The following is a 25213-nucleotide window of genomic DNA, read 5'->3' as shown; positions in this document are numbered from 1 at the left end:
AACCACAGGATGGACATCTCTGATAGAAACCACAGGATGGACATCTCTGATAGAAACCACAGGATGGACATCTCTGATAGAAACCACAGGATGGACATCTCTGATAGGAACCATGGGATGGACATCTCTGATAGAAACCACAGAATGGACATCTCTCATAGGAACCACAGGATGGACATCTCTCATAGGAACCATGGGATGGACATCTCTCATAGGAACCACAGGATGGACATCTCTGATAGAAACCACAGGATGGACATCTCTGATAGAAACCACAGAATGGACATCTCTCATAGGAACCACAGAATGGACATCTCTCATAGGAACCACAGAATGGACATCTCTCATAGGAACCACAGAACCAGCTATAAGGAGGATACTCTCATTCTAAGACATTGAGCTTTGTAAACAAAAAATAAGCTACGGAGACCTAAAAAAATATATCAAAATGTGCCAACAGCTGACTGTGCATGAAAATACAAAGTAATCATATGCAATGAAAAGAAAGATTCTAAGGATTAAAAAGTCTCTAAAATACATTTTTTAATCTTGATTGTAATTAATAAAATATATGTAAAATTATTTTACATTCCCTAGAAAATACACATAGGTGGTGGTGAAGAAGGCTAATTCTTGCTGTCACTACCCCAGCTGCCACCAAAATTAAGCATAAGGAAATCCCCCCCGTGTAAACGAATCTCAAAATTGAAAACATCAAGGAATCCCTAAATACAGGTAGTAATTCTAAGCTTGGACATGGGTGTCAATGCAGGCCTGCTGGACCTGGGATGGTTGTGACCCAGCACTGGCTTGTCAGTTAGGGAAAAAGGAACAATTTCACGTGCTGGCAAGATAAATGACACCAAGATGGCTGCTGCATAATGTTCTTTCAAAACACTCCTCCTTCCAAACACATTCACAGATATAGAGAGAGGAAAAATATCAACTCAGCATTTTACTCTTGCAATTGCGATTGCAGGAAACCATTTAGAAAATTGCCAAAAAATACATAATTCTGGTATTAATTAAAAAAAAAAAACACGCATCTTACACAGGTTCTCATAAGAATCCTCCAAAGAGACAATTCCTCAAATACATAAATTACTAAGTCTTTCTACTTTTGTGAAAATACAGACAGCTTGCACACACTTAGGAAATATGACAATGAGCCAGATCGAAGCAAAGCATATGGTGAAGCCTCGGGGTATAATCAGACTGAACATGCAGTTTGCTAAACTGATTTTCATTGACATTTAGCAATACAGCATGGTGTAATGGCAGACAATGCAGCCTAAATTATATAACGGCTCTACTCTCAGCTGACCTTTCATGGACACTTACTGGACTTTACAATCTGCAAATGCTAAGTCATATAAAGCTAACGTCCTTATTTCATATAACCTGGCTACTGTCAGTCCCTCTTTTGGATACAAAATCTTTCAGCTTAAATCACTATTCCTCCACAATAGTATATGCTGACCAACCGCGATGGTTGGAAAATAAGTATATATATATATATATATATATATATATATATATATATATATATATATATATATATATTATTTTTTTATTATTATTATTAATATATATATATATATATATATATATACACACACAATATACATATATATTTATTTTGATATATATTTTTTCTTTCACTTGATTCACATGTAAATTAGCAATTTTCTTGCTCAGTTAGCTTTTTTTACATATCACCAACACTAGGTTATCAGTTAGTACTCACCTTATGATAATACATGATTTTTAATGTGGATAGAGAGTATTTTTATGGTCATACAGGCGACTTGGAAATAGGATTTAATTACACTGTCTGGGGATTTATACCTTTATCTTCACTGTCTCAAACAGATAACACTCTGCCTGTTTGGAAATAGGAATTAATTGTATTGCTTAGGGATTTATACCTTCATTGTTACTGTCCCAAACTGACAATATATTCACATATATTGTCATATACGGTACTTATTTTCGAAATCATCACGGTTGGTCGGCATATACGTTATTTTATACTCACTATAAGCAGCGCCAATACCTCCATTATTGCTAACTTAAATACAGTAATTAATCAGTTGCTAATATAAATTAATATACTGTATTTAGTTTATTTGGATTTTATTCTAGTGTACCGTAATTACAGTTGTATGCATTAATATACACTAGTACAAAAAGTGATGTTGCTTATAGCAAAGTTTTGTTTTCTTTAACCTGTTGTTACAGAAACATGATGGACTTTGGTTATTATGAACTATGACAATCTGTTTATTAAATTAAATTATAATTAAAAAAACGATATCTCTCTCTCTCTCTCTCTCTCTCTCTCTCTCTCTCTCTCTCTCTCTCTCTCTCTCTCTCTCTCTCTCTCTCTCTATATATATATATATATATATATATATATATATATATATATACACATATATATATATATATATATATATATATATATATATATATACACATATATATATATATATATATATATATATATATATATACACACATACAATGTGTCTGTGTGTGTGTCTATATATATGTATATATATATATATATATATATATATATATATATATTATTTTATAGAAGTTATTTTAGTTTTTTTTGTGTATATTGTTTGTTGCAGGTGCAACCATTGCACAGGAACAAAGTGAGTCCAGCTGGAAGACATTTTAGTGAAAAGGTATGAAACATGGGGAGGGTGGGGCATGTACTGAAAAGTAAACTGTCCTAAAAGCATAGTTCTAAGTCGCACTGCGTAGAACAGGCCTTATCGACCTTTTTACCCCAGTGGTACTGCTAAAATAAAATTTTAAAAACCATAAAAATTTCCAGGCTCAGGTAACCCCTGCTAAAAGTACGTTAGCAAGTCCAGTATACTGTAGATATGGTAACTAATAAAAAAAAACAAAAAAGAAGACTGAATGAATGTGACATATCTAATGTATTTGACACCCAAGGTGGATCTTTTTTTTTAAACCACACTGTTACCCCTCCCATCGATAAGATGATCTGCAGTAACATTTACAAAATTAAAAGTAATAGCAATGATCAAGGGAAAAAAAATGCAGACGGACTCCTTTACACCCCTTTCACACTGGGCGGTGCTGGCGTTAGCGGTAAAGAGACGCCGTTATTGCGGCGCTGATAGCGGGACGCTTTTAACCCCAACAGATGGGGTTAAAAGCACCCGCGTAGCGCTGCTTTCAAATCGCTTTTAAGGCGCTTCATTCATATCAAAGGGGAGCGGCAGTGGAGGAGCGTTATATACACCACTCTCGCACCACCCCAAAGATGCTGCTTGCAGCACATTTTTCCTGTCCTTCAAGCGCACCGCCCCGGTGTGAAAGTAGAAGAGGCAGTTTACAAGCGCCACTTTTAGCGCAAAAAACACCTGTAAAGCGTCAAGACTAGTATTGTCTATGAGTCTTTAAAGGAAAAGTATAGCCAAAGCTTTTTTTGGCTATATTTCTCCTATGAATTAGTTAATTCTGCACTCCTGTAATCAGTTCTCAGCCATCAGCGGGCTGAAGTCTGCTGTCGGCTGACGTCACAGAGCCGATCCAGGCTCTGGAAAGTTCTCAACCATATGGTCAGAATCCACCCAGAAGCCTGGACCAGCACCTGGCTCGCAATCTGCCAAGGCTTACCTATAAGTACTGTAAATATCTCCTAAACTTTCACAGTTCAGAAGATATTTACGGTATACTGCGCCAATGTCACCGGTGCATGCATTGTGAAGAAACGGCCCCCCGTGCCATTTATAAACGAGCGAGTGCCATGACCGACGGCTCTCATGTGCATGCATGGGAGTGACGTCACGCAGCTCCGGCCAGTCACAAAGTCGGAGTCCGCACCCCCCCCCCCCCCCCCCCCGGGAGGAAATGGGGCAAACATGGATGCGGCCTGCAGCGGGGACAGCGCAGGCTTCGTTTACAGGTAAGCGTCACATAATGTGCTAGTATGCAATGCATACAAGCACATTATGCTTTTAGTTTGAAGGGTAAAAGAAAGGAAGTAAAAAACATTAGGGTTTACTTCTTCTTTAAGTGAGTATTATTAATTAATTCTCTTTTAATTATCACCATTTTCCTAATCTGCAACTAGTGGCAATTCTTTAAAAACCCGTTGATGCCATAACAATCAGTTCTTAAAACGGCAGGTAGTTAAAAGTACAAGATGTTTGCCAATAGTTAGGCTTAACTGGGTGTTAAATAGGGGTTTAAAAAGGACAAAATTGTATTAACAATTTTTTTTTTTTTCAGGTTTAGCTGTAGCTGAAGAAACCAACAGATGTCAGGAAAAGCCCGTCATCTGCTAATACCAGCTGCAGTTAATTACAGTGTAACCTAATAGTTACTATAGACTCAATTCACTAAGCTATGTTGCATGTGCTATTTACCATAATGTTGTTGTTATTTTCAGCTTTTTTTTTTACTGGGGAAAAAAAAAGAAGGAAGATAATTAGAACATGTGAACTAAGGAAACGTCCCACAATGACTCCTACACAGACTGGGAATCAAAAAGACATTGGCTTCCTGGGGGGCGTGAACTGTAGGTAAATGTCCATTGGAGACAAACTAAGTATGTCTTGTGTGGCTGAAGCAAAACTCCATCTTAAAATAATGATAAAATTAATACCCCAATAAAATATGAAAAAATAACAACAGCTTGGGTTATTGTTCACTAATCTAGGGCCTTATAACCTTTTTTTCCCATAATGATGTGAATGGTTTATATTCTTTTACATCTAATATAATGTACATATGTTTTGTGAATGTGTGTGTGAAGTATTGTTTTTATGTTTTTATACATTATGAGGAATGATATTGTAATTGCTTTGTCAATTTATTTACAATGACAATAAATCTTATCTTATCTTATATATCTTAGTTTGAATTACTGCAATATTCACCTTCAACCCACAGTCGTCTGTGCTTTTTTTTCTGGCGCTAGATGTAATCACTCTGATGGCAAATATAATTCGAGACACTTCCCCTGAGCCCAGGTTGTTCTCAGTATGTTATTGGACATTGAAAAGAGAAGAAGCACAGTGATGAGCTCATCTGTCACTCTGCTTTCTTCTCCTATAAGCATACTTCTTGTCCGCACTTGTACTGATTAGCTCCTTGTACTGCTTCTTACCTCTCACACTCCAGCTATGTTCAACAGAGATTGCAAGGGGCGGATACCAGGTCACATTCAAGTACTTAGACCCCTTTCACACTGAGAGCGTTTTGCAGGCGCTATAGCATTAAAAATAGCGCCTGCAATCTACCTTCAAACAGCTGCTCCATTGTGAAAACCTGAGGGCTTTCACACTGGGGCAGTGCGCTGGCAGGACATCAGGAATGGTCCTGCCAGCAGCTTCTTTGGAGCGGTGAAGGAGCGGGGCGGCACAGTGTGAAAGGAGTCTTAAAGTAGAAGTCTGGACTAGAACTAACTAAGCTTAAAACTGCTGCCAACCACATTTTAACACAGATATTAACTAGCCCGTATAAGGAACCCACTTATACTTTCCTATTGTCAGGGGGCTCCAATCCCATCACAGCTCCCATGTGTCAGCTAGCTGCGGCTTCAGGGGAGAGGAGGGACTGCCGGCAATAAATGCTTCATAGTAGGCCCATGGGTGACGTCACAGCTCAGGCATTCCATCCACTGTCAGCGCTCTCTCTTCTCCCTGGAAGCTGGCTGCTAGGGAGATCACGTGACTGGACCAAAGTGCTATGAGAATAGGCAAGTATAAACATCTTCTTTCTACAGGGTAGTTAGTATAGGAGGTAGAAGGTAGCTGGGAGTCATTTTAAGCTTAGTTCTAGCCTGGACTTCCACTTTAAAGTGGTTGTACATGCTCAAGGCGATGTGCACGAGAGCAGCAGCTCGGGTCTCTTCTACCTCATTGGCTGAGACAAGACAGACAGTGAGCCAATAAGGAGAGAGCAGGGCTGAGATGTGTGTAAATGGAGAAACAAAGAAGCAGCTTAGAAGCGAGCCTGCTTGGGTGCCCCCATTGCCAGCTGCTTTCTATGGGGGCACTTGACAGGAGGGAGGGGAACCTAATAAGAGGAGGATTGGGGCTGCTCTGTGCAAAACCATTACAAAGAGCAGGTAAGTATAACATGTTATTTATTTTATTTTTTTAAACCTGCCTATAACATCACTTTAAACTGCTTGAATGTAATAGATTTAATCATGCATTTATGAAAGCAGACCACATTGATTTGCCCCTTTTACACCTGGCTAGAGTTCAAATTTCCAAGTGGTTGTAAACTCAGTTATAAGGCTTACTTGTAGGTACTGTGAATATCTCCTAAACTTGCAGTTTAGGAGATATTCAGAGTGCATGCAGCCGATTACATCTTCAACGCATGTACTCTGAAGGGCCAGCTTACAGTGGTGGACCTTGCAGGAAATGGCAGCTCCCGTGCGCATGCAAGTTTCTCATAATGTGCTAGTATGCGATGCATACTAGCACAATATGACATTGCCTTGCAGGATTTTTTTTTTTTTTTTACCACCAGCAGTTTACAAGCTCTTCAAGTCCTGCGGGGTGTACCTAATAGGTCCTTGGTCTTCAAGTGGCTAAATAATGACAACACTGTAATAAGAAGGCGTGCTTGTGAAATAGTTAAATTTGTTTATTCAATAAAAATAGTATATAATAAATAATTATCAAAATAAACCTCATAAACACAAGTCAAAGGAGTCAGGTCTGTAAGTACAAGGAGTTAGAAATAATTTTTCACATCAAGCATATTTGCAAATTCACTACCTGTGAGTGGACTCACTAGTTGCTCACCTACACAAACTCAGCAGACCTTTAGGCTGGATTCACACCTATGCATTTTTAGTGCTTTTTGCAGATTTGCACTATAGTCTATTTAACATGGTTTCCTATGAAACATGTTCTGTAGTGCAAATCTGCAAAATGCAAAAAGCACTAAAAAATGTATAGGTGTGAATCCAGCCTTATGGCACGTACACACGATCCGAATATCGTACGAAAACGGTCGTCCGACGAAGGATCGTATGATTTTCGGATCGTGTGTACACTACTTTCGACAGCCGATTCACGACCGTTTATCCAATATTATTTGATCGGACATGCACGGAAATTTTCCTCGTACGATTCCAGATCGTACGATTTTCCTTTAGTCGGTATAGTTGTCGTCCGAAAATACAATACAAATACATTACAACACATGACATCACTTCCGATTCTTTTTTCTATCGTACGAGAATTTTTGTGACTTTATTTAGCTATTTAATTTCTACTTGCAATTATTAACCGAAAACAGTTGTACGATCGGTTGTACGATATTCGGATCATTTCTACGGGGCATTAGGCTGGATTCACACCTAGGCATTTTTAGTGCTTTTTGCATTGTGCAGATTTGCACTACAGAACATGTTCCATAGGAAACCATGGTAAGTGGACTCTAGTGCAAATCTGCAAAATGCAAAAAGCACTATGTAAATCCAGCCTAAGGCTGGATTCACACCTGTGCATTTTTAGTGCTTTTTGCATTTTGCAGATTTGAACTACAGCCCATTTAACATGGTTTCCTATGGAACACGATCTGTAGTGCAAATCTGCAAAATGCAAAAAGCACAAAAAATGCCTAGGTGTGAATCCAGCCTTACTCACAGCTATGCAGGTTGCAGTTTGCATATTCCCGGTGCATGTTTGCGTTTTTCAGTACATGCTTTTGATCCATCGAAGTCCCTTCCGTAAAAATGCACAGATGTGATCAACATCTATAGGAACCCATGTTAAATGGACTGTAGTGTGTTTCTGCAAAACTGAAAATGCCAAAAAAAAAATGCCTAAGTGTGAACCAGGCCTTATACTGGCACAGGCCAAGTACAAACTGTTTTAACACACCACGATCCTTTATTAAATAACCTTAAAAGAATCCTATTTGTAAATGCGTTCTCCACATGCTGAGATATAATTAGGAATTGCCTGGGGAAACACTGGCACATTACACAGTTGACACACATGCCAACACGAGCTTACATAAACGTCTACACAAGAAACCATTCCCTAATTGCAAAATCTATGGAAGAACTAGCCTTATGAACCATAGGGTGTGGAAACAGTGTAATGAACTGGGATGCAATGTAAAGCTATTTCCACTTAATTGAATATAATAGGTTGTTCTGAAGTTTCTACATAGGAGCCTAATGTTCTAAAAGGTAAGAGAAACTAATTAGAGGGTATGACCTAAGAACTCCTATCAGGCAACACTATGAGCAAAGACAGCTTCTCTGAATAAACCAGGAATTGGTTAGTAGACAATTCATTAGAGAATAACGCTGTAAAAAGATTTAACTGACAAATCATGCATTAGCTTGCTCCATAGGGATTTTGCAATTAATATGTTCTATATTTGGTCTAATTATGGAAATAATTCTTTTTATGGTATTCATTTTAGTTCACTGTCCCCTCAGAGTAAAGTTACAGTGGAAGAAAAGCCTAAGGCCCCTTTCACATGGACGATCCGTTCTGGTCCACCTGTCAGTTTTTTCAGTTTTTCAGGCGGACCTGAACGGATGCTCCATAGAGCTCTATGGAGCGTCGGATGTCAGCGGTGAGATGTCCGCTGATATCCGAGCCGCTCCAATCCGAAAAAGTGTGACGGAGAAAAAAGTATATTTTTCCATCTGTCATCGGACCGGATCGGGTGACGACGGACACTGTGGTCCGTCGTCACCCGATCTCCCATAGGGGAGAGCGGCGCTGTGACAGGTCCGTCCCTGCGCAGTGTACAGAGACAGACCTGTCACCTTCCTGCTCAGCGGAGATCACTCTGGCGATCCCCCACTGAGCAAGCGGATATCCACGGGGCGGATCAGCACTGTGAAAGGACCCTTAGTCTAAGGCCCGATTCACACCTGTGCAGGTTGCAGTTTGCATATTCCAGGTGCATTTTTCATTACACGTTTTTGATCCATGGAAGTCTATGTAACCAAAAAAAACCAGAAAAAAGTTTCCAGAAAATGCACAGATGTGAACTTCATCCATAGAAAAGCATGTTAAATGGACTGTAGTGTGTTTCTGCAAAACTAAAAAAAATGCATAACTGTGAACTAGGCCTGAGGCCTTGCTCACACAGGGCATACTATACAGTAGCCCAGTGCGAGGGCCTTGTGTACTCACACCAGGATGCACAGGTTTTCTATGCATCACCATGCAGGCAGTCCCACCGATGTCAATTGGGACACAACGGCTACACAGATGCTTTGTTCAAATATGACATCTGTGTGGGTCCGGTTGTGTGTCCCTGAATACACAACATCTGTGTTCACAGTCTGTCTCCCACTAAGACCCAGGTAGCAATAAAAAGATCATATGTCACTGAGTAGTAGTTGTCTGTGTCAGCATTTGTTCAAATCCCCATGTGTACAGCTAGATTAAGGCTCGATTCACATCTATGCATGTTGCTTTTGAGTGTTTTTGCAGTGCTTTTTGCGGTGCTTGCCGCGGTTTTACTGCGATTTTGCCACGTTTTGCGTTTTTTTTCTCTTTTACACTGTGGTTGCTTAGCAACCAGATATATACAGTGAAAAAAAATGAAGAAAAAAAAACGCAAATCGCGGTACTTGCGTTTTTGATGCAGGTCCATTGACTTCTATTACATGCAAAACGCTGCATTTTGCATGAAAAAAAGTCCCCGACCCTTTCCAAAAACGCAGAGGCACAAAAATGCATTGATGTGAACATGTTCCATAGGAACCCATGTTAAAAAATTTCCTTGCATTGCTGCAAAATGCAAAATGCATCAAAAAACACGCTAGTGTGAATCGAGCCTAACTGTACCTACCTATATTCAGATTTTTTTTTTTTGTGTTGTTTAATGAGAATGCTTTCACTGAAAAACTTTAGGGCATAATGTGGACAATCAAATAATTGGATTGGTCAAAAAAGTTCATTTATTCATCATTTGTTTATACTACTACAGATTATGGAGATTTCTACTGAAAAGAATTAGCAAAAATTGTGATTTTCATACAAAGTAGTTACATTATTATTATTATACATGATTCATAGAGCGCCAACAGTTTACGCAGCGCTTTACAATGTAGAGGGGGACAGCACAATTACAGTACAGTTCAATACAGAAGGGACAGGAGGGCCTTGCTCATAGAGCTTACATTCTAAAGGGTTACATGTTAGTTACATATTTCTTGTGTAAAAATATAAATATTGGGTATTATATATTACCATAAAACAGCCAAATAAAAAATTAAAAAATAAAAAAATAAAAACAATCGCTCATATATTAGTCTATATATCAGTAACATAGTCACAAACCATCAGACATATAAGTGAATTAAATGTGGTGTAAAACAACTCATACATTATCCTATATTTCATCAACATTATGTAGCCACAGTACTATACATTTAAAATAATGAAAAGAAACTCAAATGCATTATTCTTTATTTTAATAACAGTCAGGTATAAGAACATAGAATTAAAGTGGTTGTATAGTCTTTTTTTAAAACTTTTACCTACAGGAAAGCCTATAATAAGGCTTACTTGTAGGTAAAAAAAATATCTCCTAAACCTGTACGGTTTAGGAGATATTCCCCTCGCAATGCGCCGCTGACTGCAGCGGTGTATGTGCACAGGGGATTATCAGCTGAAAGTCCAGCAGACGCCGGACAGTGTCGGAAAGAAATCTCCCACGTGACGATATCGCGGCTCTGGCCACTCACAGCGCCGGAGCTGCGATACCTGGAAGACACGCCAAGGGCATACTAGCTCATTATGACTTTTCCCTTGCAGGTCAGAAAAAAAAAACGTCAACGGGTTTACTCCCGCTTTAAAAACTAGGAAAAATAAAATAACAGGGTAAAATAAGACCTACCCCAATATATATGTTGTCATGTAATCTAAAGTGGTTCTAAAGGCTTGAGTTTTTTTTTTACCTTCATGCATTCTATGCATGAAGGTAAAAAACCTTCTCTGTGCAGCAGCCACCCCCACCAAATACTTACCTGAGCCCCATCACGATCCAAGGATGTGCACAGGAACCTCGGCTCTCCAGGGACTCTCCCTCATCATTGGCTGAGCCAGTGAGCCAATGAGGAGGGGGGGGGGTGGAGCTGAGTCTTGGATCGGACGTGAGCCTGCTTGGGTGCCCCCATTGCAGGGTGGGGGCGCTGGGCAGGAGGGAGGGGCCAAGAGTGTCGGCCAGGGACCTGAGAAGAGGAGGATCAGAGCCGCTCTGTGCAAAACCAACTGCACAGAGCAGGAAGATATAACATATATATATATATATATATATATATTTTTTTTTTTTTTTTTTTTTTTTAAGCCTTTAATGTCACTTTAAAGTGGAGTTATGTGACCCCGGTGTCAGTCATTCAAGATGGTCAAAGACACCGAATCTGGAAGAGGAGCAGACGAAGAGGTCAGTGGCAGCAATGGGGCAGAAAGGGACAACATGGTGGCCGCAGCACTGAAGTGGGGTGCTTTGGGAAGTCTGCCATAATGTGCAATACTTGCATATTATGGTAAAAACCCTGGGTGCTGGCAGATAGCATGAATTGTACTTAAAATACACTTCTGCCCCAGTACATTGGATGTTTGAAACATTCACAGATGGCAAATAGGAATACCGGAACAAACGTACAGTTGTTAAAGAAAAAAAATGACAGAATGATATTTCACATGACTGCTTTTTATAAGGGTCTGCAGAGCAGCCTATAGGGAAAAGGACCAGATGCGCAAAGGAAATGACTTCCTGCGGATTCCACTAAAGTCTATCAGCTATTTATACAGTCATGCAGACAAACAAAACCTGATTATACAAGAATAACAAATTAGAACTTACAAAAGGCAGCAATGCACACATCTTTGATTGGGGTCTGTTCTTTCTTTACAAAATAATTACAAGCCATTTTTGGCTATTCTGAAGAGACTAATTCAACAGATAACTGTATTTTTTCAATAATTAGAGACTGAATCTACAGTATGCACCAATACAAACCAGGGTGGGAGCTGGTAAAATTGGCAGCCATTTATTGGTGATTTATTTTACCAGAATGGCCACAGCAGAGGGAAATCACAGGACATAGAGGTATGCCCAAATGAATACGTTTTTATAGCGCATACCTTCTATCCATGATCATGCACACTAAAGTATTTTCATATTCTGAACAAACAGAAAAACCTATGTAAAACAGTCATCTCTGTATCTATAAGCATTGTAAAGTAATTCATTTTTCAAAACACAGGTAATGAGTTTTTCTATGAGACGAGAAATTTGGCAGCCTGCCATTCCTCTAATGCAAGGCTATGCAATTAGCAGACCTCCAGCTGTTGCAGAACTACAAGTCCCATGATGCATAGCAAGACTCTGACAGTCACAAGCATGACACCCAGAGCCGAGCATGATGGGACTTGTAGTTTTGCAACAGCTGGAGGTCCGCTAATTGCATATCCCTGCTCTAATGTAAACAACCAGCAGGTGTCTCTAAGGTCTGGTTCAAATGTGAAACAGCCCTCTCTGCCCCTCTGAAAATTGATCCATGGTGGATCTCTTTTCTGAGGATATTTGACGAGTGGTGAGTTACGCTATAAGTCATCTCCTCACCATCAGGATCTTTGAGAAGGAATAACTTCACAATAAAAACACTAGAGAGGTCAGGAATGGCTTGCTTTAACCATTTTGCTGCCACTGTGAGGCTTTTGAGGTCAGTCACAGCACCCTTGTGTATAGAGACTGCTGCCTGCTAAAGCAACTGGGAGTTTGTTTACACCTTCAGGATAAGCTGTTGGCTTTCTTGTTATACAGCGATTCCTTTTCACATATTCTGTAATGGGCCCTCACCCAACAAGTGTCCTAGGCTCTCTCTTGGATGTCCAGGACCATCATAGCGGTGATCTCACCTCATAAGAATGACATTGAGTCCAGGTTCACACTGACAGCAGGAATGAAATTGTGCTGGTCGGTGCCATTGCCGGCAACCGCCGCCAATTTGGCATGTTAAAATGTATGGCAAAACGCTGCAATGTGAACCAGGGCTGATAATATTCGGGTTTAGCGCTGTTGATTAGCTTTGAAAAAGTGCAGTGATGTTTAACGAGCGCTAATATACCTGTCATCTGCACTATGCTATCACATAGGGGGCTTATTTTTAGCTGGCTCCTAGATTCCAAGCAAATTTGTCAAGCCCTGCTGTACATTGTGTCTCATTAAGATGCTCATCTATTATTATTTATTTAAGGTACCCATATAACACCATCAATTTACACAGTGCTCCACACATACAAAACACACTCACATCAGTCCCTACCCTCAAGGAGCCCATGATCCAAGGTCCCCAACTCACATTCATATACTAGGACCAATTTTCGGACAGAAGCCAAATAACCTACCAGCATGTCTTTGGAGTGTGGGAGGAAACCCACACAGGCACAGGGAGAACATGCAAACTCCGGACAGCTAGGTCGTGCTTGGGATTCGAACCAGCAACCCTTTTTACTGGTAGGCAAGATTTCTACCCACTACACCACTGTGCCACCTGAGTGCAGAGGCAGTGAATGCAGCACACAACCTGCACATAATCATGTGAACTTCGATTTGTGAAGTATGTGTGTGTGGTGGTGTAGCACCAACATTTGCCACTCCGCCACACACATGTACTTCACAAATCAAAGTTAAAGTGGAACTAAACTGCACCACTACCTTCCCCATCCATTCATACCTTCGTTGAGCTTTATTTTGCTGAATATTCACTTTGAAAAACACCCTCCAGCATTTCAGATCACCTCTGCGGTTTTTATTTTTTGCGCTATAAACAAAAATATAGCGACAATTTTGAAAAAATTGCATTATTTTTTTCTTTTTGCTATAATAAATATCCCCAAAAAATATATAAAAAAACAATTAGCAATTATTGATTGGTCTGTGCAAACGTTATAGCGTTTACAAAATAGGGGATAGTTTTATAGCATTTTTAATCATTTTATTTTTTTGCTAGTAATGGCGGCAATCAGAGATTTTTATTGTGACTGCTACATTATGGCGGACACATCGGACATTTTTGACACATTTTTGGGACCATTGTCATTTACAGCTAAATGCACTGATTCCTGTGTAAATTACACTGGCAGTGAAGAGGTTAACCACCAGGGAGCGGGGGGAGGGGTTAAGTGTGACGTGTGTGTGTTTTTTTACTGTTGGGGGGCATGGCTTGGCATGTGACATCACTGATCTTCTTTCCCTATAACAGGGAACAGACGATCAGTGACAGCCACACTAGGAAGCACGGGGAGAGGTTTGTTTACACATACCTCTCCCCGTTCTTCAGCTCTGTGTCCCGATCGCAGGACACCAGCGGCGATTGGGTCCGCGGGTCCCGCGGCCACGGTCACGGAGCTCAGGACCGGGTTGCTGGGCACATAAAGAGCAACGTACCTGTAAGTTGATGTGCCCAGCCTGGCCATTCTGCCGACGTAAATATGCAGGAGGCGGTCCTTAAGCGGTTAAAAAAAACACCTTTACAATCACTTTACGTATAGGCAGATGATTCATATAGCATTTACTTCCTAGAATTCATCTGCCCTTAGCTCGGGCAGGAGGGTGTGCTTAGTGGAGAAAGCCCCTCCTCCTCTCCAGAAGTCTCCTGAGATTTATACCATAATTTTGCCTGGTAACAAAAGAAAACTCACCCAAGCTCTACCACTATATAGCAAGTTAATTTGCAGAGTGGTCGGTGCTCTGGCTAATTAAATTCGCAACGGATCCATAACATGTACAAGCCAGCAATTCGAGAGCTTCTTCATAGAAAACTTTATTATAGCAGTAACATCATCCAAAAACTGACACGTTTCGGCCATCATAGGATGCCATGATGAAGGCTTAGGCCGAAATATGTCAGAATTTTGGTTGAGGTTACTGCTATGATGCTATAATAAAGTTGTCTATGAATAATTTTGCCTAGGCCTGGAAACCAGGAAGTAACTGAAGAAATGTAAAAAAAATTGTTTATTGAAACCATTTAATTCCGCTTTAAACATAAATATTATCCCACGGTCAAAAGTAACAATATGAAACAATTGTTGGCTCCACGTTCAGTCTCTCAGTAAGCCCATTAGTGCACAGATCTCTCTACTCTCCCATCAAAGGTAGAAGTTTCACTTAAAGTCAGGATAGAGCCAAGTTCTCAGTTCATTGTCAAATCTCTATACTGTATTATATTGTATAAGCAAAAAACAGCAGTGTTCACAGCCTCTGAAGACCACTCCCGTACATCTTTATGTTTTCAACCACTCCTTCCTCCTGCCACTGCCGATGACGTGCTGGCTCAGCGTCACTGTTCCCCATCAAGCTGATCTGACTGTAGGAGAGGGGGATGTGCTTTGTCTCATAGGTAATTGCCATTATACCGATAACAACAAATAAGCACAGTCCCCCTCCCCTACAGATGCACCCAATAGGGAACTGGATTTCTCTATAAGCAAATTAGGACTTCACCCCTGTTACATCATTTACAGGGTGGAGTCCTAAAATGATGCCCTGACTGGCATCATTGATTTCTATGATGCTTGCGGCCCCCCACTCTCTAGTGACCAATGAAACTGTTCAGCCAACAGCAGCCTAGGAAACAGTGAGGCAGGGGTAAATAACTCGTACTGGGGGTGAATAAGTGGTACTTGGGGGTAAATAACACAAACACGACATGGGTCTTATTTACCTACGGCTTTCTTAATGCTGATGCAGTGCTAGTTTTCAATGACCTTGTCGCAGACATGTCAAAACAAATGGACCGTACACACGATCCGAACATTGTACGAAAACTGTCGTCCGAGGAAGAATCGTACGATTTTCGGATTGTGTGTACACTACTTTCGGGAGCAGATCACGAAGGTTCACCCAATATTATTCGACCAGACAAGCACAAGAATTTTCCTCGTACTAAACCAGATCTTACGATTTTCGTTTAGTTGGCGTCCAAAAATACAATACAAATAAACTACAACACATGACATCACTTACTTTTTTTTTCTGTCATACGAGAATTTTCATGACTTTATTTACCTATTTAATTTCTACTTGCGACTATTAAGTGAAAAAGGTCATATGATCTGTCGTACGATATTTGGATTGCGTGTACGGGCCATAAGAATGAAAGTGTTTACTGTATATGTGCTGTGGGAGATTAGCTCATGGGGATCACCTTTTCTGGAAATTAAGATCAGTGTGCAGGCAATTTCTTTAAAATCTGGCGGGTTGCCAGCTTTATTTAGAAGAGGTTTGTAAAGTCATGAAAACAAACAAAAAACAGTAAATCCTTGCCGTCCGGTGCTAAACTATACAGTAGTCTCCTCTCTATAAGGTGTGGGGCTGGTTTCCATCACCCAAAACGCATGCGATAAAGCAAACCTTCTTTCTAAATCCAAGCAGAGCTCTCTCTCTGAGATTCCTTTGAGTCTCAGGCCAGAGCTCTCCTGGGCTCTCTTCCTGCTCATTTAAAGTCCACCTGAGCGTGGGCTCAAGTGGACCACAACACCCGGACCAGAACCAAGCCTGCCACAGAGGCTTGAAAAACACGGCCGTATTCCGCTTCAGTCTCTTACAACAGAACACATGGGTGATGCATACTAGCCCATTATGCTTTTCATTTGCAGGTTTTGCAGGGAGCAAAAGAGGAAGTAAAACCCATCAGGGTTTACTTCCTCTTTAAGAGCTGTGGGCACCATACTGTTATTACCAACCCAGCACACGGGACATGTGCGTGATATGCCCATGGCAAGGGGCAACAAGTTTGCCATACTGATATCAGAGCCAAAGGCATTTTCCTAAAACTTGCAAGCAGACAGACTATTTCAGAAAATGCATGCAATGTCTCTTCTGCAATAAAATACACCTACCTGCCTGCTCACAGTTTCAGCAGCATGCAAACTTAGCAAAGACCGGTACTTGGGGAGTAAATGCCAACACTGGCAAGGGAAACCTCACAGTACTGCGATTTTAGTTCAACGGTCAAGAGTCGAACCATGTATGGGCAGGCTGATTGTACCCAAATTGATTGATTGATCAATTTGGGTACAACCAGCCTGATGGGTTTTAAATGCGATTATTGCTAGTGGCTATTATAGTCGCCGCAGGGAGAACACAATGGCTATACAGGAAGGATTCCCTCATCATCACTGACCCGAGGTTGCAGGAAAGAAAATCCCTTTGTCTATGGCCGTGTTTAGTCATTTAATCAGGGTTAAGGCTGTTACAAAGGCAACCACCCATCATGGAGGCTTTCATCTACATCCGTTGTTCTGAAGGGCTTCAGGTGAGTCACGACGTTTTATTACAAATATTAATTCTGGCTGTACTGTATGGTTCTTATTTGAGATTATTGTACCTATTGAATTGTCATACTAGTATACATGTTTCTTTTGTTTATATCAAATTTGTAGGTGACGTTTCCTGAGGAAGCGGCGTTTTCAGTGCCGCGAAACCGGTCGATTTATACGTCAACCCTATATTCATGTAAAAAATCCCCTCTTTCTGTGGGGGTTTTTCAATTATTTTTGTATATTATGTTTTCCATTTTTTTTGGATTGACTATATCAATTGTTTTTGTCATGTGTGTCTATGTAATTTTCACTATCCTTGTGTAGGTATTTATAATAAAATGCTATTGAATTTTTAGTTTTAAATAATTATTGGTGTATTATATGATACCGCAATAGTCCCTATTGCTCCCACAAAAAAACTTTCTTAGGAAATTCCCTTCCAGAGTCTTTTCCTATTTTATGAGCTTTATGCTCATCCCTCTTTTCTCTTTCATCTACATCCGTCGATCTACTTGATTACATGCCAGGATTACATAAATTCTCCCCGTACTTCTGGGCTGCCCAGATTCACAAAATGAAGCCAGGGGCTGTGTGTTTTGTAAATGGCCTGGAGGAGAGGTGAATAGAGAGACTACCGTGTTGATGGTATTTATGAGACCTGCAGCACCTATATCCATGTGGCCTGGTAGTACGGCAGCTGCTGTAATCCCAGCATCCAAAAGAGTAGATTTGCCAGATGAATAAAAAAGCCTGCACAATGGGAGGTTGTTTTTGAAGCAACGGAATGTATACTGGCTTTAACCTTGGTAAGAGTGTTGTGCCCACAGCTAGGCTTTAATAACTAAATTCCTTAACAAACATAACCTAACACTGCAAATTTTGGCATAGCATTTTAAGCAGAATAATGGCATTGATTTAATCCAAGAGTTAGTCGTGCACTTCATTCTGAAGTACTTTATCGTAACTAATCTCTACAATCAATACAGGCTAAACTGGTTTGGTGTGTATGTCAAAAGTGCAGAGAGGTTATCTGTTTGAGGTTAATATGTGAACCTTTTACTCCTTCAATGTAGTCACCTATGAGGTACTGCTTCACATTATATGCTGTATATAGAATATCAGAAAATTAAATACAAAGCTACGTTACTTACACTTTTACAATGACTATCATTTTTTCTAGCTGAAAAGAGATAATGAATTTCTGTATTTATGCAAAACATAAATGTACCAGTGATGACGAAGAGAGGACAAGCCCTGGATTATCCAATGTTCTTATCTCCTCAGGCACGCTTAAGCCTAAACTGGTGGTTGCAGGATCAGAACCTGTGAAAGGCAAGATCCTTCCTCCAGGTTAACTTGGAGAGTACTGAGTACAGATGCCAGTCTCTCAGGTTGGGGAACGACCCTAGAAGGGCTCACAGCTCAGGGGAAATGGTCAAGGGCAGAACAGATCCTGCCCATCAACGTCCTGGAATTACAGGCAGTACGTCTAGCCCTAAGGTGCTGGACGGTGGAGCTTCAGGACTTCCATATCAGGGTTTAGTCCGACAATGCCACTGCAGTGGCCTATACAAACCACCCAGGCAGTACCAGGAGTCGTTCAGCTTTGAAGGAGGTGAACCACATACTAGCCTAGGCAGAGGGACATGTGCCGATTCTATCGGCAGTCCATATCCCGGGAGTAGAGAACCGTAAGGCATATTATCTTAGTCGCTAGCAGATCTACCCAGGGGAATGGTCCCTATACCCAGGGGTGTTCCAGGAAATTTACCAATGTTGGGGATGGCCAGATGTCGACCTACTGGCATATGGGTTCAACAACAAGCTACAGAATTGCAAGAGATCCTCTGGCAATCGGAGAAGATGCTCTGGTAGTTCCAGCCAGTACACCCTGGTTTATGCTTTCCCTCCGATCCCTCTCCTTCCACATTTGTTGCGCAAGATTCGGACAGAGGGAGTTCCAGTCATTCTGGTGCCACCAGCCTGGCCCAGAAGGCCCTGGTTCTCGGAGATAGTGAGACTGACCATAGATGGGCCATGGACGCTTCCAATTCACCCCAATCTACTGTATCAAGGTCCCATATTCCACCCCAATTTACAGTGTTTGGCAGGGTGTTTCCCTCCCCTCAAGGTTATTGCTCTAGAATGTCCCAGCAGGTAATGAATATTAGCCTAACTCTGTGTCCCATGATGTATGAAAAAGAAAATTGTATATTTTTCCTCATACTTACCTGTAAAATCCTTTTCTTTGCGTACATCATGGGACATAGAGGTCCCTCCCCTCTTTTTGAGGATTCAGTGCTTGCTACAAAACTGAAGTACTTCCAGTATGAGAGGGGTTATATAGGGGATCACTTCCTGTCTAAAGACCTTTGGTCTACCAGTGTCCATTCACCTGGAGATGACGTATAACCCAGCAGGTAATAATTATTAGCCTAACTCTGTGTCCCATGATGTACTCAAAGAAAAGGATTTTACAGGTATGACGAAAAAATCCTATTTTTCACAACAAACTGCAGCTCACCAAAATGTACTGTATGTTTCTATGCACCGTAACCTAGCAAAGGTGCATAAAACTGAATAAAAAATATTAACATATTAATAAAGTTGAAAAAAAAAATGTACACAATGCAATGCGCCTAAATATGCATTACGGCGCCCTTTACTGGACTTAACACCGACAACTGCTCACACGGTAAAAAAAACCTGCGTTTTTTCCACGCAGGCCAGTGTGAATGAGCTCTCAGCACTAACCTTCACAACAATTCCTAAATCCATCCAGCTGCAGAAAATATGAGAGAATTTTATAATTGGTGAAATGGGCATAATAGTCCCCAGTGTCGTGTATTGTGTCAGGAATCTACTGTAATCAACCAAACAGCATAAAAACACAAACTGTGCCTGACAGAATTTTACAGTGATTACATAATTCTGTGTCGAAAATAAAGAGCTTATGTTGTAAAAATAGACAATACATGAATCCGAGAGAGAAAAACACTAGCGTCAGAAGGAAAATTACAATTCACGGTTTTGTTTAGGCTACACGACTGACACACTGCTAGAGCACAGGGTTACGCTATCTGTCCTTGTAGATATATGGGATATTTGGGGTTTTACACTAGATTTCTACAACAATATATCTTGTCAAATACTTCTAGGCTTTCCATTGAGGCTAGAAAATGAAGTTCCTTTTTAGAATTAAGTAATTTTGTTGGAATTTAACCTAAAGGCCCAAATCTGGGAAACTTCAGGCTGGGTTCCCTCTATCTTCCCATGGGGTTCATAGCAGGGGTCCAGTGCATCCCTGTTCATCGTTTCAGGTCCGATTTCAGCCCGAATTTTTGAATGAATTCAGACCTGAAATTAACCAAAAGACGCACAGGACTCCTGTGCAAATTCGCACTGGAGCCACAGCAGAGATTTGTGAACCGGCTCCATAGAGAGTCGGTCAAATTCACAATAGTGTGACCCAGCCTAAATGTTTCCCATGCAGTGAGGCCCCACCTGCACTGCAAAAACAATTGCTTGTTTAGGTCTAGAGGGCATGGAAAAGAAGATCTACTTAACCAAACGTCAGTGCTGCTAGACCGGCCCCTGCTGCATCTTCTTCCCCATGCTACAGCAGTCCAAAGTCCTGGCATCATCAATGCAAAGCCCAAAGCCCTGCATTTTACTTGATGATGCCAGGAGATGGTTCACTGCCACTACCAGAGCATGTGGGGGGCACCATCTGCTGGGAAAGTAGAGAAATTCTAGTAAGGTAAAATGGAACTTCACCTAAAAAGTTCAGCTTTTCCTCATACTCCCCCCTCCTGTACAACTTTTGGAAATTTGTTTAGACGGGTACCCACTTCAGCTTGGATCACCTAGGCAATCGGAGTGGAAGTTAGCTTCTTCCCTAGCTGTCCACAACCCCCTGGAACACGTCACAGGTCCCAAGAACCTGAGGGTCCATTCACAAAGCACAGCGCAACTCACACATCCACATTTGGGAGGGAATCTGTGAGGTCACGGCCTGGCTTCCCGCAAGCATGATGGCAGTGCTGGGGAACCAAAGGCTATCGAAGAAAAGGTGTGGGTGAAGACAGCACTGGAAGCCTGGACAGGTTGGCGTGTGTTTTTACAGTCTACATTATTTGAGGCTGCTGAACAAATTTTTTTTAGAAATGACTGTAGCTCCTCTAACTTTTTCAATGCCAGGTCTGTACATCATACATGGCTGTAGCCACTGTGAATGTGTGTAAATCTGACAAGCAGATTACTGCCTATCAGATGGAAGCATTACGGTGGCTGCACTGCCATCCAATTGCTTTCACACAGCCCTAGTAAAGGCCCCCTCCCGCACGCGCTCCCGCCATGTATCCCGAGCTCCATTTGTCCATCTGCAGGCCTGGGACCGAAATAGCGGGTGCCACTGGGTAGAGCGTAGGGAGCAGAGAAGGCTCATGCTTGCTCTCATTGTTACTGACCCAGAAAACAACGTGTTTGATGTCACTTCTGGGTCCGCCTCTCTGTGTCCCCGGCCAGCATACCCGAGAATGAATGTAATGCAATGCAATCTGCATTGCATTACATTTGGTTGAACACAGAGGAGACACGGAGGGTCTTTTAGACCCCTGATGTCCCATTAAATAGAACTTGTGACCAAACATTCATAACATAGGGGACTTTTTGTCCTCATTTGATGTAAAAAAGCACATGAAATCCCACCGCCCCCAAAAAAAATCCTCTACGTATATTCACACATGAATGTAAACGCACATGTCGAGGGCACCTATGCATGAAAGTGCTGATTGCAATACACATTACATATCGCCATGCACACCAGGCCTCCTCCCTAACAATAAACTGATGACCTATAGGGACTTTTAAAGTGTGGCCTATGGAAAGTATAGGGTACTGAAGTTTTTTGCCATTTCACAGGCAACATCCAAACATCCAAATTTAAGGTTTTACATGTTGCCTATTTTACTTAATTCAATCTCATCTTTTATATCTTACAAAAAAATTGGATAATTTATTGCGATGGTGTGCCCTAAAATTAACTTTAGTGTATTTTTTACTGAGATTATGCATTTCCTAGACATTTGAGGTAATATTGTGTGACATAAAAAATTGGAACTACCACTTTTTTATTTTCTAGGGTGTCTGCTTTCATAAAATATCTACTGTTTTGATAGGTTTATGAACTCTTCAGGCCTTAAATTATTTTTTAAGCAGATGTGAAAAAAAAATGGCTCTGGCAGCAAAAGGGTTCAATTGCAAAAGCTCTCCCCTAAAACAGTTAACCTGTGCAGTGAGGGTGCAGCCCCAGAATATGTTTTAGGTTTCCTGGAGTTGGCCTTCAATCATTGGTCAGACCATAATCTTGGAACTGTAATAAAAAAAAAAAAGAATGGTCATACACTTGACCTTATAATCATAATTGTAAATGGAAGGCAAGAGAACTAATGCACTTAACTGAAATTGATAAGAGCAAACTGTCCCTTCAAAAATACTGCATGATACTTAAAATTATCAGTGCAGTGCCATGCGTTGCTGTGCGGTGACATGCGATGGCTTTCTGTGCACTGTGTGCACTGTGGTATAATGCTACATGTCTGCATTTTACCTCAGCTCACTGCACTGGACTGCACCTTCAGTCACCTTATTTCTATGTGCTCTAAGGCTGGATTCACACCTATGCATTTTTTGTGCTTTTTGCATTTTGCAGATTTGCACTACAATCCATTTACCATGGTTTCTTATGAACACATTCTGCAGTAAAAATCTGCAAAATGCAAAAAGCACTAAAACTGCATAGGTGTGAATCCAGCCTAACACTGACTGACATTTACCCAGCATGGTGTGAACAAGCCCTTACAGGTATTTACTACTTACAAATTATATAGTACTGCACCGACAATGCCCTTATTTGTTCTCTGCAGAATGAAGGCACCATCTCTGTTCAGGCAGATTAAGTGCACTTGAAATTGCACTGAAAAAAACTGTAGTTCTGAGGGGGACATGCAAGGAAAATAAAAAACAGCATTTTAGCTTGCACATGATTGATAATAAAATCAGCAGAGCTTCCCCTCATTTCAGATCTACCCCAATGGGGGGTTATTTACGAAAGGCAAATCCACTTTGCACTGCAAATGCAAACTACTTGAAATTGCACTGAAAGTGCACTTGGAAGTGCAGTCGCTGTAAATCTGAGGGGTAGATCTGAAATGAGGGGAAGCTCTGCTAATTTTATCATCCAATCATTTGCAAGCTAAAATGCTGTTTTTTTATTTTCCTTGCATGTCCCCCTCAGATCTACAGCGACCAAGTGCACTTTCAGTGCAATTTCAATTGCACTTTGCACTCGTAGTTTGCATTTGTAGTGCAAAGTGGATTTGCCTTTCGTAAATAACCCCCCATAGTCTCTTGATTCACAAATCTCTGTGAATGTATGCCTTGGTTGTACAGGCACAGTCCAACCACATTTAAAAAGGAAGTACAATACAGCAGGGAGAAGAACCCCACAATTTAAAGTGGGGTGCCCCTAAAAAAAAAAAAAATTTAAGTCAGCAGCTACAAATACTGCAGCTGCTGACTTTTAATAATCGGACACTTACCTGTCCCAGGGTCCAGCGATGTGGGGGGAACGAAGCCCCCCCCCCTCGTTCCCCGCTCCGCTCGTGGTGCCGTCATTCGTACTGTGGGCACCCGGCCGTGGCTTCACAGCCGGGCACACACTGCGCATGCGCAAGCGGCACAGGGCGCCATGATACTCCGCACAGTCACCTGGGACACGTGACAGGTCCCAGATGACTGTGCGGCGCGAGGGGAAGTGATGTCACCAGCGCCCGGGCAAGGAAGAAGGCAGACTACGAGGGACCCCCTAGCAACAGGTATTTAGAGGTGAGTAAAAAAAAAATTCCAATTATTTTATTTTATTTTTTTTAAGAATTTTATACAATTTTTTTTTTGGTGGCAATACCACTTTAACCACTTGCTTACTGGGCACTTAAACCCCCCTCAGTCCCAGACCAATTTTCAGCTTTCAGCGCTGATGCACTTTGAGTGACAATTACGCGGTCATACAACACTGTACCCAAATGAAATTTTTATCATTTTTTTCCCACAAATAGAGCTTTCTTTTGGTGGTATTTAGTTACAGCTCAGAGTTTTATTTTTTGCTAAACAAACAAAAAAAGATGCAAAAAAAAAAAAAAAAAAAAAAAAAATCATGTTTTAATAGTTTGTTATAAAATTTTGCAAACGGGTCATTTTTCTCCTTCATTGAAGTGCGCTGATTAGGCGGCACTGATAGGCTGCATTGGTGGGCACTGATGGGCTGCATTGGTGGGCACTGATAGGCATAGTTAAGGCGGCACTAATAGGCACAGATAAGGCGGCACCGATGGGCACAGATAAGGCGGCACTGATGGGCAAAGATGGGCACAGATAAGATGGCACGGATAAGTGGCACGGATGGGTGGCACAGATGGGCACTGATAGGTACCACAGATAGATGGGACTGATGGGCACTGATAGGTGGCACTGATAGGTGGCTCTGATAGGTGGCACTGCTGGGCACTGATGGGCGGCACTGCTGGGCACTGATGGGCGGCACTGGGGTGCAGCACCTTTGAGGCAGATTTTGGGTGGCACTGTGGGTGGCACTGCTGGGTGGCACTGTGGGCACTGCTGGATGGCACTGTGGGCACTATGGGCACTGCTGGGTGGCACTGACAGGGGGGCACTTACTTTATTTCAGGATGGCACTGCGGGTGGCAGGTGGGCACTGGCAGGGGGCAGGTGTCCGCTTAAATTGCTGGCCGTGATCGGGACTGATGTCCCGAACACGGCCGCCGGCGATCGGCTTTTTTTTTTTCTCCTCGCGCTGTCAGCGC

At 41.4% G+C, this 25213-nt stretch overlaps 1 protein-coding gene and 1 long non-coding RNA gene across 3 annotated transcripts in view; one reads left to right on the top strand and one right to left on the bottom strand.

Moving 5' to 3' along the window:
- LOC143974626 (uncharacterized) overlaps window positions 1–4840 on the top strand; it is a 133151-nt gene extending 128311 nt beyond the window's left edge. Inside the window, exons 3-4 of the long non-coding RNA XR_013272256.1 lie at window positions 2643–2699; window positions 4282–4840. This is a non-coding gene — a long non-coding RNA (uncharacterized LOC143974626). The remainder of the gene's footprint in view (window positions 1–2642; window positions 2700–4281) is intronic.
- Window positions 1–25213, bottom strand: part of PSD3 (pleckstrin and Sec7 domain containing 3) — an 857533-nt gene that overhangs the window by 723073 nt on the left and 109247 nt on the right. The window lies entirely within an intron of this gene.

Source organism: Lithobates pipiens, unplaced genomic scaffold (genome assembly GCF_037356315.1).
Source record: "Lithobates pipiens isolate NorthernLeopardFrog02 unplaced genomic scaffold, aLitPip1_a1.2 Scaffold_13, whole genome shotgun sequence".
Lineage (NCBI taxonomy): Eukaryota > Metazoa > Chordata > Amphibia > Anura > Ranidae > Lithobates > Lithobates pipiens.
This window is presented reverse-complemented; position numbering and strand designations above follow the sequence as displayed.